The sequence below is a fragment of the Ips typographus genome, linkage group LG5 (assembly GCF_016097725.1).
Source record: "Ips typographus isolate SLU linkage group LG5, UJ_Ityp_2.0, whole genome shotgun sequence".
Classification (NCBI taxonomy): Eukaryota; Metazoa; Arthropoda; class Insecta; order Coleoptera; family Curculionidae; genus Ips; species Ips typographus.
The window spans coordinates 3,768,419-3,781,997 of NC_138426.1; the positions used below are offsets into that span (position 1 = coordinate 3,768,419).

The 13,579-nt window shown below is 40.0% G+C and overlaps 1 protein-coding gene across 5 annotated transcripts in view; it reads left to right on the forward strand.

Moving 5' to 3' along the window:
* LOC145729587 (diuretic hormone receptor-like) overlaps positions 1-13,579 on the forward strand; it is a 236,468-nt gene that overhangs the window by 120,752 nt on the left and 102,137 nt on the right. The window lies entirely within an intron of this gene.

Consider the following 13,579-nt stretch of genomic DNA (forward strand, 5'->3'; position numbering starts at 1 on the left):
GGTATCAAAAGATGATAGAAGTGAAAATGGCTACAGATGATAGATGAGAAAAGATGGACCAAAATACTATAAAGCTCTATTACCCAATATGATTCTTCAAACTGGGTTTCTAACAGACTTCCAAGGTGTTTTTTATTTGCTTTAATACATCTGAAGACATAATTGACTATTTTTGACAGGACTAATGTTCTAGAAGGCATCTTCAGGCTCTAGAGGAGATCTAGAAGCTTCTAGAGCACCACCATGACCTAATCTAACCTAACCTAACCTAACCTAACCAACCGTCATTTTCGAACTTTTGATGGAATTTATACAAACATAACACTTAAACTGTAAGTGTTGCTTATGGAAAAAATACAGTAAGTCTCTGGATTTTAAGATCAATTTACTGGTTACACAGCATATTTTAGTATCGTAACTCCCACATTTTGAAAATCCTGACTGAAATGGCGTTTCATTCAATTTCTGACTTTCCTTCATTTTCAAAATGATTTATCAAAGTTTGTGTTAAGTAAGAGCTTTTTATGGAAAAAGTGCATTACGTCCCAGGATTTTATTGTGCATTTATTGGCTACACAGCAAATTTCAGAGCCTAAACCACCAGATTTCGAAAATACTGACTGAAATTGTGTTTCATTGAATTTTGACACGTTCTTTCATTTTTGATGGTAATGGTAACAGTTTCAGTAAAGTAAGGTTTGTTTATGGAAATAATCCAGTACGTTTCTGGATTTTAACATCAATTTACTGGTTACACAGCAAATTTTAGTGCCGTAACTCTGAAATTTTGAAAATACTAACTGAAATGGCGTTTCATTCAATTTCTAGCTTTCCTTCATTTTCAAAAGAATTTATCATAGTTTCTGTTAAGTAGGAACTGTTTATGGAAAAAGTACATTACGTCCCTGGATTTTAATATGAATTTAATGGTTACGCAGCAAATTTTAGTGCCTTAACTCTGAAATTTTGAAAATACTGACTGACATGGCGTTTCATTCAATTTCTGACTTTCCTTCGTTTTCAAAAGGATTTATCAAAGTGTGTGTTAAGTAAGAGCTTTTTATGGAAAAAGTGCATTACGTCCCTGGATTTTATTGTCCATTTACTAGCTACACACCAAATTTCAGTGCCGTAACCCTCAGATTTCGAAAATACTGACTGAAATCGTGTTTCATTGCATTTTAACTGACATTCTTTCATTTTTGATGGTAATGGTAACAGTTTCAATAAAGTAAGGTTTGTTTATGGAAAAAATCCAGTACGTCTCTGGATTTTAACATCAATTTACTGGTTACACAGCAAATTTTAGTGCCGTAACTCTGAAATTTTGAAAATACTGACTGAAATGGCGTTTCAATCAATTTCTGACTTTTCTTCATTTTCAATCACACTTTCTGTTAAGTAAGAGCTGTTCAAGAAAAAGTGCATCACGTCCCTGGATTTTATTGTCCATTTACTAGCTACACCGAAAATTTCAGTGCCGTAACCCTCAGATTTCGAAAATACTGACTGAAATTGTGTTTCATTGAATTTTAACTTACATTCTTTCATTTTTGATGGTAATGGTAACAGTTTCAATAAAGTAAGGTTTGTTTATGGAAAAAATTCAGTACGCCTCTGGATTTTAAGATCAATTTACTGGTTACACAGCAAATTTTAGTGCCGTTACTCACAAATTTTGAAAATACTGACTTAAATTGTTGTTGACTTTCCTTCATTTTCAAAAGTATTTATCACATTTTTTGTTAAGTAAGAGTTGTTTATGGAAAAAGTGCATTACGTCCCTGGATTTTATTGTCCATTTACTGTCTACCCAGCAAATTTCAGTGCCGTAACCTCCAGATTTCGAAAATACTGAATGAAATTGTGTTTCATTGAATTTTAACTTACATTCTTTCATTTTTGATAGTAATGGTAACAGTAAGGTTTGTTTATGGAAAAATTCAGGACGTCTCTGAATTTTAAAGTCAATTTACTGGTTATACAGCATATTTTAGTACCGTAACTCTCACATTTTGAAAATCCTGACTGAAATGGCGTTTCATTCAATTTCTGACTTTTCTTCATTTTCAAAAGGATTTATCACAGTTTGTGTTAAGTAAGAGCTGTTTATGGAAAAAGTGCATTACGTCCCTGGATTTTATAGTCCATTTACTGACTACCCAGCAAATTTCAGTGCCGTAACCTTCAGACTTTAAAAATACTGACTGAAATTGTGTTTTATTGAATTTTAACTTACATTCTTTCATTTTTGATAGTAATGGTAACAGTAGGGTTTGTTTATGAAAAAAATTCAGTACGTCTCTGGATTTTAAGATCAATTTACTGGTTACACAGCATATTTTAGTGCCGTAACCCTCAGATTTCGAAAATACTGACTGAAATTGTGTTTCATTGAATTTTAACTTACATTCTTTCATTTTTGATGGTAATGGTAACAGTTTCAATAAAGTAAGGTTTCTTTATGTATTCAGTACGTCTCTGGATTTTAAGATCAGTTTACTGGTTACACAGCATATTTTAGTGCCGTAACTCACAAATTTTGAAAATCCTGACTGAAATGCCGTTTCATTCAATTTCTGACTTTCCTTCATTTTCAAAAGAATTTATCAAAGTTTGTGTTAAGTAAGAGCTTTTATGGAAAAAGTGCATTACGTCCCTGGATTTTATTGTCCATTTACTGACTACACAGCAAATTTCAGTGCGGTAACCCCCAGATTTCTCAAATACTGACTGAAATTGTGTTTTATTGAATTTTAACTTAAATTCTTTCATTTTTGATGGAAATGGTAACAGTTTCAATAAAGTAAGGTTTACGAAAGGAAGGAAATGACAAACAGTCTTCTCCACAATACTTTTATTATGACCTTAGATGGTAAGGTCTGCTCGACAAGTTTCGGTCATATAAATGACCATCTTCAGGAGCTCAAATCAGTCGACCAATGTGACTACTGTCTTTTTACAAGGGGAGAGACAGAGAGACCCATGTTATGACGAAATAGTGAAATTAACAAAGTTAAATAGGTGAACAAAGCTCATTATGGAGAAAAATAACTGTAGCACATTAAATCAAAAAATTAATTAAAATTAAACATAAACTTAAAACTAGACCCATTTAGGGCTGGGTGAGACCCTAGGGGGGAAAAAAAGAGCTTAACACTTGTGCACCATCCACAGAAAAATTTTTCTGTGGATGGTGCACAAGTGTTAAGCTCTTTTTTTCCCCCCTAGGGTCTCACCCAGCCCTAAATGGGTCTAGTTTTAAGTTTATGTTTAATTTTAATTAATTTTTTGATTTAATGTGCTACAGTTATTTTTCTCCATAATGAGCTTTGTTCACCTATTTAACTTTGTTAATTTCACTATTTCGTCATAACATGGGTCTCTCTGTCTCTCCCCTTGTAAAAAGACAGTAGTCACATTGGTCGACTGATTTGAGCTCCTGAAGATGGTCATTTATATGACCGAAACTTGTCGAGCAGACCTTACCATCTAAGGTCATAATAAAAGTATTGTGGAGAAGACTGTTTGTCATTTCCTTCCTTTCGTACTCCTGCGACTCCACTGAAAGAAAATGGACTACTACTTCTTTCCCAAAGTAAGGTTTGTTTATGCAAAAAAATTCAGTACGCCTTTGAATTTTAAGTTCAATTTACTGGTTACCCAGCAAATTTTAGTGCCGTAACTCTGAAATTTTGAAAATACTCACTGAAATGGCGTTTCATTCAATTTCTGGCTTTCCTTCATTTTCAAAAGGATTTATCAAAGTTTGTGTTAAGTAAGAGCTTTTATGGAAAAAGTGCATTCCGTCCCTGGATTTTATTGTCCATTTACTGACTACACAGCTAATTTCAGTGCCGTAACCCCCAGATATTTCTAAAATACTGACTGAAACTGTGTTTCATTCAATTTTAATTTACATTCTTTCATTTTTGATGGAAATAGTAACAGTTTCAATAAAGTAAGGTTTGTTTATGGAAAAAATTCAGTACGCCTCTGGATTCAAATTTTAGTGCCGTAACTCCTAAATTTTGAAAATACTGACTGAAATCGTGTTTCATTGCATTTTAACTGACATTCTTTCATTTTTAATGGCATTTATCACAGTTTGGTATAAAGTAATGATTGTTTAAGGAAGAAGTGCAATACGTCTCTGGATTTTAAGATCAGTAAAGTGCAATATGTCTCAGATTTCAAAAATACTGACTGAAATTGTGTTTCAATGGCATTTCATTTTTAATGGTATAATTTCCTACAGCATTTTCCTCTATACTGTATTTTGAGCATTTGTTGCCTAGACTATTCAGTTTTAGAGACAAAAAAGTCGAAGTTAAACAACAAGGTTAGGGAATTATGTAATGTTTATCTTACTAAACCACAAGCAAACACCGAAACTTTATAACATAAATATTGGCTGGCTGGACCTCATTCTCCCTAAATTGTTTCAATTAATAACAGTCTTGATAGTCGATTTATGACCTTAATGTGTTTGAATCGTTTTACTTGGCTAAGTCATTCAAAACAAAAACTGGGATGGCTGAAAGTTTAAAAGTTCGTTGGCTTAAAGGGTCTCGCTCTAAAAAGTTCTTTTTAAATCTTACCAGATTTTTTTTTATGGAGGGGGTAATCTGCTATTCAGAAATGTGAACACTGGCTAGTAAGCGTACGGTGTTGAATGTCAACATATTGTCGGGTTGGCTGCTGGCTTCACACCGTTTGTTGTTTCGACTCCCGGTACCACGTTAGCATATCATCAGGAGGGGATTTCATCCTGATGAAATGATCCATCTTTACAAATCATAGGGTGTCAAACTCCTTTGATCTGCCCTTTCTTCTGCTTCTTTCTGGGTCATGATATCCTTTATCATCTTATGGATCTCATCCCATGTGTTTTTGGTTTCGATCATCAGTTTGATAATTATCTCCACATCTATTTTTTTTATTTATGGCGATTTCGGTTCGAATCCGATGTTCCATCCATCTGTTGCACTGGAACAGTGTATGCTCATCTTTACAGTACCTACATTTGTCATAGGATTTTCCTATTTTTCTGGTATAAGTCTTGAAGCTTTCACGACCTGATAGGACTTGAGTTAAGAAGTAGTCCGTGTTTCTATGTTTAGACGCTACCCACTTTCTGATGTAGTCGTTTTGTCCACTAGGTAGTGATTTGTTCCTCTTCCCATCTCTGCTGCCACTGATTCTGTAGCCATTGGTCGTCTGCCGTTTGTTGGTTGCGCTTCCTTACTTCAGTCATTATCTCCAGTTCCATAGGAGGGATTCCTGCAATCAGTTGTACCCCCTTTGTGGATATAGTTCTGTAGGCTGACGTTAGCCGGATTAGGGCTTTCCGCTGGGCACTCTCTATCTTTTTCCTTTATTTCTGGATGCTTACGATGTTTCCCCATATCGGCGATCCGTACATTTAATTGGATTTGAAAACTCCGTAGAGAAGTCTTCTTTTCTGAGAGGTGGGATCTTTAATGTTTAGCATTAGTGAGGCTAAAATTCTGAGCCTCTCACCCGCTTTGGTAACTACTTCCATTACATGTTGAGCCATGTAATTGTTTGCTCCAAAAGTACTTCAGATGGTTTGTGGGTGCGATAGTCGATCCCCCGAATTTTATCTCAAAATCTCTATTTGCCCTTGGCCCGTTTAGGATAATTAAACCTGTTTTTTTCTGGCACCACTTTAAGCCCGTTTGTGTCCATCCAGTTGTTAATCATATCTAACGTTCCCGATATTTTCTTGTCTAGTTCAAGCCTATAATCGGCTTGAATTATTAAGGCCAAGTCATCCGCAAATCCAATCGCTTTTACTCTACTCGGAGAGTCCAACTTGAGGATTGGATCGTTGAATATGTACCACAGAAGTGGTCCTATCACTGATCCCTGTGGTATGCCAGCTGTTTGCACCTTCGCTGTTCTTCCATGAAACTCGGATCAGCGCTATCAGGTATTGGCTTAAACCCTTTTCCTGCAGTCTTGCCAGAATCACGTTCCATAAACCGGTGTTAAACGCGTTCTTTACATCGACGGTTAGCATTACGCACCATCTTTTATTTCTCCCTACCCCGTTGAGTTTGGCGTGCCTTGTGGTGTTCTGAACTTCTTCTAGAGCATCTAGGGTGTCCCTTTCCTAAACCCGTACTGGTTACTTGCAAGGTCTCCTTTTTTTTATTTCATTGCTCAATCTGTCTTTGAGAACTTTTTCCAGAAGCTTTGCCATGGAGTTTATGAGGCATAGCGGTCTATATGAGTTTGGGAGGTCAGTTGGTTTTCCCGTCTTTTGTATAAGCACCAGTTTTGCGCTTTTATATTCCGCGGGTATTTCCTGTGCAATTACTACTGATTTAGCACATCTCTGATTAGTTCTGGTTTCAGCTTAACCAGTTCCTTCACTGCTTCCGCCGGAACCCCGTCCAATCCTGGTGCTCTCCCATCTTTCAACTTTCCTGTCGCCGTCTTTACTTCCTCCGTGGTTATAAGCGGTGGGTTGTTCTCTTTTCCCGTTCCTTGAAGAGCGTCGCCTGCAGTTGGAAACAACCTTTTACAACGCTTCCCCTGAATGTTTCCGGCATTTTGTATGGTGGGGTGCTTCCCTTAAATTTTTTCGTAACCAGCTTGTATCCTTGATCCCATATGTCTGGGTCTAATTCTGCACATATCTGGCTCAAGCAGGCTTCTTTGTTCTACCTGATTTTGTTGTTTAAGTCCTTCTTTTTTTCCCTATATTCGGCCTTTCGAACTTCCGATTCTTGGTTCTCGGTACCGTATTTTCTGATCCATCGTTGGTATCGTCTTCTGGCTGTTGAGCAATTCTCTCTTATTACGTCCACCAGTAGGGCGCACTTTCGCTTTGAGTTCGTATATTGCTTCAAGACTTGAAGCATTTCGATAAGAGCCTGTTCAAGTCTTTTGAGTCGCGGATCTCTGTTTGTTCGCATCTGGCTATGGCGATTCTTCTAAATTTCATTTTATTCAAGTGGACTTTGCCTTTTATCGTTTTGAATGCGCTCTTCAAACAAAAGATAGGTCTATGGGGCGTTAGAGGTTCGTTATCCAATGTTTCAAATTTCTTCATTTGCTTTGCCAGTTGTCCTGTCGTAAACGTGATGTCAATGTAGGTTTGGGATATTCTTCTCACAAAAGTGGGTTGGCCTGGCTGGTTGTGTGCCACCAGATCTAAGCTGGCGGTCGCCTCAGCCAGATTTGTTCTCTTGCACCCGTTATCGGCGAGCACCGTTCATGTGATTTTGAATTGAATTCCCCCATTATAAGGACTTCTCTGTTTCTTTTTTTATAAAGTAATCCACTCTTTGTTCAAATTCTGCTAACTGTAGGCTTGGAGGCATGTAGCAGGAGTACATGTAGTCTTTCATGTGCAAGGTTAGTATTCCTCTTGTTTTTCTTATTCCCGATATTTCCAAGTTCTTGTTTTTTATGAATATAGCGACGTCTTTATCAGTATCAGTAATCCATCCTGGGTTGTCCACCTTCTTCTTGTTTCCACTCCTGTCGTTTCCTTGGCAAGCTTTGGTGGTGTGGCAATATGGCGTTCTAATCGGCACCTTACAAGGCCTTCTTCTTCTTCTTCTTCTTCTTCTTCTTCCAATGCGTATCCACTAATGGATGTTTGCGATAACATTTTCCATGTCTTCCTTATTTCTTGCGGTGTGTATCAGCGACTGTACATCGTTCAGCCCTGTCCACTGTCTGATATTTCGCAGCCAAGACATTTTTTTCCTTCCGATCCCTCTCCGGCCTTCGATCGAGCCTTAAATCAATAGATGTAAGAATTGATATTTCGGATTATATGCCCCAGGTATGCCGTTTTTCTTTTCTTAATCGATTCAAACAGTTTACGTTGTCTGTTGACTCGTCTTAGAACTTCTTCGTTTGTTAGTCTAGCCGTCCAGGGTATCTTCAGGATTCTGCGATACAGCCACATCTCGAAAGCCTTCAATTTGTTGATTGCAGCCGCCTTGAATGTCCAACCTTCCATACCGTAGAGAAGCACCGACCAAACGTAGCATTTAGTGAATCTGAGCCTTAGGTTAAGGTCAAAATCGGAACAGGTAAGCACTCTTCGAAGACTTAGGAATGCCTGTCGAGCTTGTTCAATGCGACATTTTATTTCCTTGTCTGATGTCCAGTCTTCGAAAAGCCAGATGCCCAAGTATTTAAATTTATCTACTCTTTCTATGGGAGTTGCGTTAAATGTTATGGTGGAGTTTCCAAACATATTTAGGTTTCTAGAGATAATCATAAACTTTGTTTTTTTGGTGTTGATATTTAAGCCCTATGATTTGCACTGATCTCCTACTTTGTTGAGCAGTTGTTGTAGGTCGTGTATGTTATCAGCAATTAAGGCCGTGTCGTCAGCATAGCGGATGTTGTTGATCCACACTCCATTGACTTTGATTCCCATTTCCACGTCTTCCAGGGTCTCTTGGAATATTGCTTCCGAATATAAGTTGAATAGGAGTGGAGACAGCACACATCCTTGTCGTACCCCCCTTCTAATCTGTATGGCGTTGTACATATTGTCGCAGATTCCCAACATTTACAAACGTACTATACACCGAATAATCGCATATGTCAGCAAGTCTAGTAGGAATCTGGGTCAATCGACGAGTATTTATTCAGCAAGGCTGGCCATCTAAAATTACTGGTCTCCGGGTTGGTCGGCGAGCAACATTCCCTAACTTGAAGTGGTGGGTCGGCTCGCTACCTTCTTAGGATCCCAGGCTGATAAGAGAAGGGTTCTCTCGCAACTTGAAGTGACCGTTAGAACCCTTAACCCTGTCAGTTGTTCACTTGGTCTTTTGGTCACACCGTACAAGAACACCTTTGCGTGCCCCTTTACGGTGTAGCCGAAGGGCTAAAACCCCACTCGTCTCTCCCGAACCCCCATGCGCTTAACGACATTCACGGCCGTGTTGGCCCTTCTTTTCTGGGGGTAAGAATAACCCTGTTTAAGTGTTTATTTTACATTATTTATAATAAATAAGGCTTACCTGTAACCAGAGTTGTTTCTCTACCATCCCTCACTACGCACCCCTAAACGTGACATGGTGGAGGCGCTCCGTTCAATCCCCGTCTAGTAATCTCCATATTGGTAGACACACCCTCGCAACCCAAGCCACTGAAGGCGAAGGGAAAAAAAAAAAAGGAATGAATAGAGGGAAATACAACCTGAGGTCAATAAAGCCAGACAGCCCGTTTGAACCGAGACATAGAAGCTCGAGTGTGGGGGATACACGAAGACAGGAGCCAGAGGGCCTACCTGAATACATCACCCTCACTGTAGTGAGACAGAAAGAAAAAGCATTAGTTGAAAAGAAAGAAGGCGGACAGGGGGACAACGAGGATACAGAAAGCGAACTCGACGTAACAATAAGAGAGAAAAACTCACCCCCGCTAGCACAAGCACAATCAGAGAGATTAGAAAGCAGAAAGAAAGTGATAATAGGCACCAACGCCATGGCAGACGTTACAATCTCCACTGTAGAGACAGGAGAAAAAACACCCGCACTACCCCAGTTCATCAGCCCCCCAACTTTCAACCCCTGTACAGACTCAGCACCAGTATTTATAGCTACCTACGAGCGAACAGCGGTGGCTAACAACTGGAATGATGCCTTAAAAATACTGTACTTTCACTCCTTCTTACAGGGGGCTGCAAACATATGGTACAGGGAATATAAAGAAACTTACCCCGACAGTAATTGGCACCATATCTGCCAGGCCTTTAAAATCGAGTTTAGTGACGGCGACATCAATTCACGGCTACTCTCAAAAGTGCGGGAAAGGAAACAAGGGTCCCTGGAACCAACAAAAAACTACTTTTACGACCTAAGGGTTCTATACGAAGAGTACAAGCAAGTGGTCGACCTTGACGAGTTCCAAGAAATTTTTCACAACGGCCTAAGAGACGAATCCAGAGCAAGATACTACTGGCTCACGCATTTCCCCAACCGGGCCCCTCGAAACTTGGATGAAATGAAAATGCTGTGCATTACAATGGACAACGCTCCTGTAGAAACCACCCCACCACCAGCATTTAGACCCCAGCGCCAATTCGAGTACAATTCAGCTCCCAGGCAACAGTCAAGCTACGAAGTGAACCGCCCCTATCGAGAAAGAACCCCGCCACCACCCAGAAGGACGTACGATACAAGGCGCACGCCCCCGCCAGAAAGGCACTACGTCTCCACAAGAACTAGAGACAATAAACCCGCGTGCTATTACTGCGGGAAACCAGGGCACTTTGCTGCAGTCTGCAGAAGCAGGCAGCAGTACCCAAACGCCAGGGGGTGGCAAAACTAAGCCCTGTCACCCTCTCCACTCAGGGCCCAACGTGCTGCAAAATTCTACACATCAACGCGGTGGTGAACGGTTACTATGTACCAGTAATTATCGACACAGGTGCAGAGTTAAACATAATAAGCCACCACCTCACAGAGGGGGTGTACAAGCGTGGCCAACACCCTACCCTACTACTCACAGCAGGAGGACAAAGAATAACTAGTCAAGGAGAGACATGGGCATCTCTTGAACTTAGGGGCAACCAAGTAAGAAAATTGAGAGTGAAAGCGACAGTTTTGACAGGCCCACCCCAACCTTTGATATTAGGGATGGAATTTTTAAGGGAAATGAAGGCCTCCATATGCTTAATAATGAACACACTCAGCTTGGCACAGAACATGATTATACCTCTAAGACAAAATACAAAAAACACCCACAAGCTGCACCCAATTGCCAATATAAGAAGCACCAACAATTTTAAATTAGAGCCAAGACGGGAAGACAGCATGCGAAGCTGGAAAGAAGTTTTCCAGGAAATGCCCGGATCAATTTTCAGCGTGCCAAGCAACGTCGCATGGGCCTTTACGTGCTCCACTACTCCAAGCAAAGACAGAGGAGTCGGAAAAGCCATTAGAAATTACCTAGCGGAGAAAGAAACAGGCAAAATAAGCTTAGGCAGTACTACCAGCTTTCAGAAAGGAAACAGGCACGTCCTACAGATGGCGTTAATAGAAAATAATGGTGAATGCACGTCCGCCCAGACACTTAAAAACTGCTGCGCTAAATTAAAAGAATGGGCAGTACGGCACGGTATCTCTAACATAGCCATCCCTAGGTCGACTGCCGCAAATAACAAAACCGACTGGACAGAAATTAAAAATGCACTCTACGAGGAATTCAAAGACACAAACCTAACATTATGGGTCTCTAAAGATAAAAACCCGCGGCCAAAACCCCATAAACTGAGCAAAGACAGCTCATGGGACGCCCTGCCGTACTTCGTAAAGGACGAAGAAAACATGGCTGAAAAAGTAAGAATGTTTGAAGATTGCGTCCTTAATCCAGGGGAAAAGAAAGCAGTAAAAGTTGAACCTCAGCCCCCAGGGTACGACAGCAAACTCATGGTGCCAAACGAAGGGTGGTTGATCCGCAACAACCTCTTGTGCAGCTTAGATCAGGCCGGAGAGGAAATCACGGTAAATCTGACAAACATAGGACCCACAAATAGAGTAATTTTCAAAGGCACAACGATAGCACGATTAGAATCTACAAATGAAGACATAAGCCACCTCTATACAACGTACAAAACTGAAGAGGACGTAGTAACACTAGACGACCATAAATTAGATCACATCACGGAAAAAGAATTCAAAAAGAAGCTGGAAAATTTACTAACCGAATATGAAGACATTTTTTGTAAATCACCTAAGTACATGGGAAAAACACAACTCATAGAACATAAAATAGAGGTCACGGAAAATAAACCCGTCAAATGTCGCCCTTACAGAGTGTCTCAAACTGAGCGAGAAATCATTGACGCACAGATACAAGAAATGTTAGAGTGTGGCGTAATAAGACCGTGCCATTCACCTTGGGCAAGCCCAGTTGTACTGGTGAAGAAAAAAGATGGCTCCACTAGATTCTGCGTAGACTACAAAAGAACGATAAACCCAGTGACCAAAAAATCTTGTTACCCAATACCGCAGATCGACGACATTCTTACATATCTGGGAAATGCCAAGTACTTTACCACCTTGGATATGTTTTCAGGGTATTGGCAAATACCAATTGAAGAGTCGTCAAAACAATACACGGCATTTACGGCACAAGGACACGGGTCATACGAGTTTAATGTGTTGAGTTTCGGACTGTGCAACGCACCGGCAACTTTCCAACAATTAGCAGATAGGATATTCAAAGACATGAAATGGAAAGACATCCTAATATACCTAGATGACATTATAATCTACTCAGAAAACCTAGATGACCACATCACAAAATTAAGAAAAGTATTTCAAAAAATGAGAGAAGCACATTTAACCCTTAAGCCAAGCAAGTGCGAATATTTACAGCAAAAGATAAGAATTCTAGGATTCTCTGTAAGCAGTGAAGGAATAAGCCCCGAAGAGGATAAGTTAGCGGGAATTAAGCAATTTCCCACCCCTAAGAAAACAAAGGAATTACAAAGCTTTTTGGGATTATGTAATTTTTATAGAAAGTTTATTAAAAATTACGCAGTATTAGCTCGGCCCTTGCATGAGGCAACAAGAAAGAACAAATTCTGCTGGGGTAAGGAACAAGAAGAAGCATTCCAAGTGCTAAAAGAAAAACTCACTTCAGCACCAGTCCTGAAACATTACAACCCTGACATTGGCTGCACAATGCATACAGACGCCTGCACAGAAGGAATAGGGGCAATTCTACTACAGGAGAGCGACGACGGACAAGAACACCCTATAGCCTATATAAGTAGGTCACTGTCAAAAGCAGAAAAAAATTATTCAATCAGCGAATTGGAGTTATTAGCAGCAGTTTGGGGAATGACCTACTTAAGGCATTTAATTTATGGACACCCAGTAAAAATAGTAACCGATCACCACGCTTTATGCTGGATTCATAATATTAAGGATCACTCAAGGAGGTTGGCACGCTGGGCTCTCAAACTAGCAGAATTCGATTACACTGTAGTGTACAAGAAAGGGAGTAAACACCAGGATGCAGACTGCCTGTCGCGGAACCCAGTGAGTAGTGCAGATGAGTACGTCATAGAAGACTTAGACGAGGTACCAACGTTCACCATCTCAACAGTTAATATGGGGTACTTGCAGGATCAAGACAAGAATTTACAGGACTTGAAACTTGCAATACGCAACCCTGAAGAAATCAGTATTAACGCACTGACACGCAGAAAAGCAAAAAATTATAGACTTGAAAACGACATTTTGTTCAAAACTACCCCTACGAAAGATGGATTGGAATACGCACTCGTAATTCCGAGGGCTTTAAGAGAAGAAATCCTATGGGAAGCTCACAATGCACCCACCAGTGGACACATGGGCGTCACGAAGACACTAAGCAGATTAATCCCTAAATACTACTGGGACTCTATGATTAAAGATGTCCGCGGATACATTAGAGGTTGCAGGGATTGTCAGGCTAGGAAAGGGCCCACAAACAGAAAACCACTAGGGTTTCTCCAACCCATAAAAGTTGGTCGGGTTTTTGATCAAATAGGCATAGACTTACTGGGGCCATTCAGGAAAAGCAG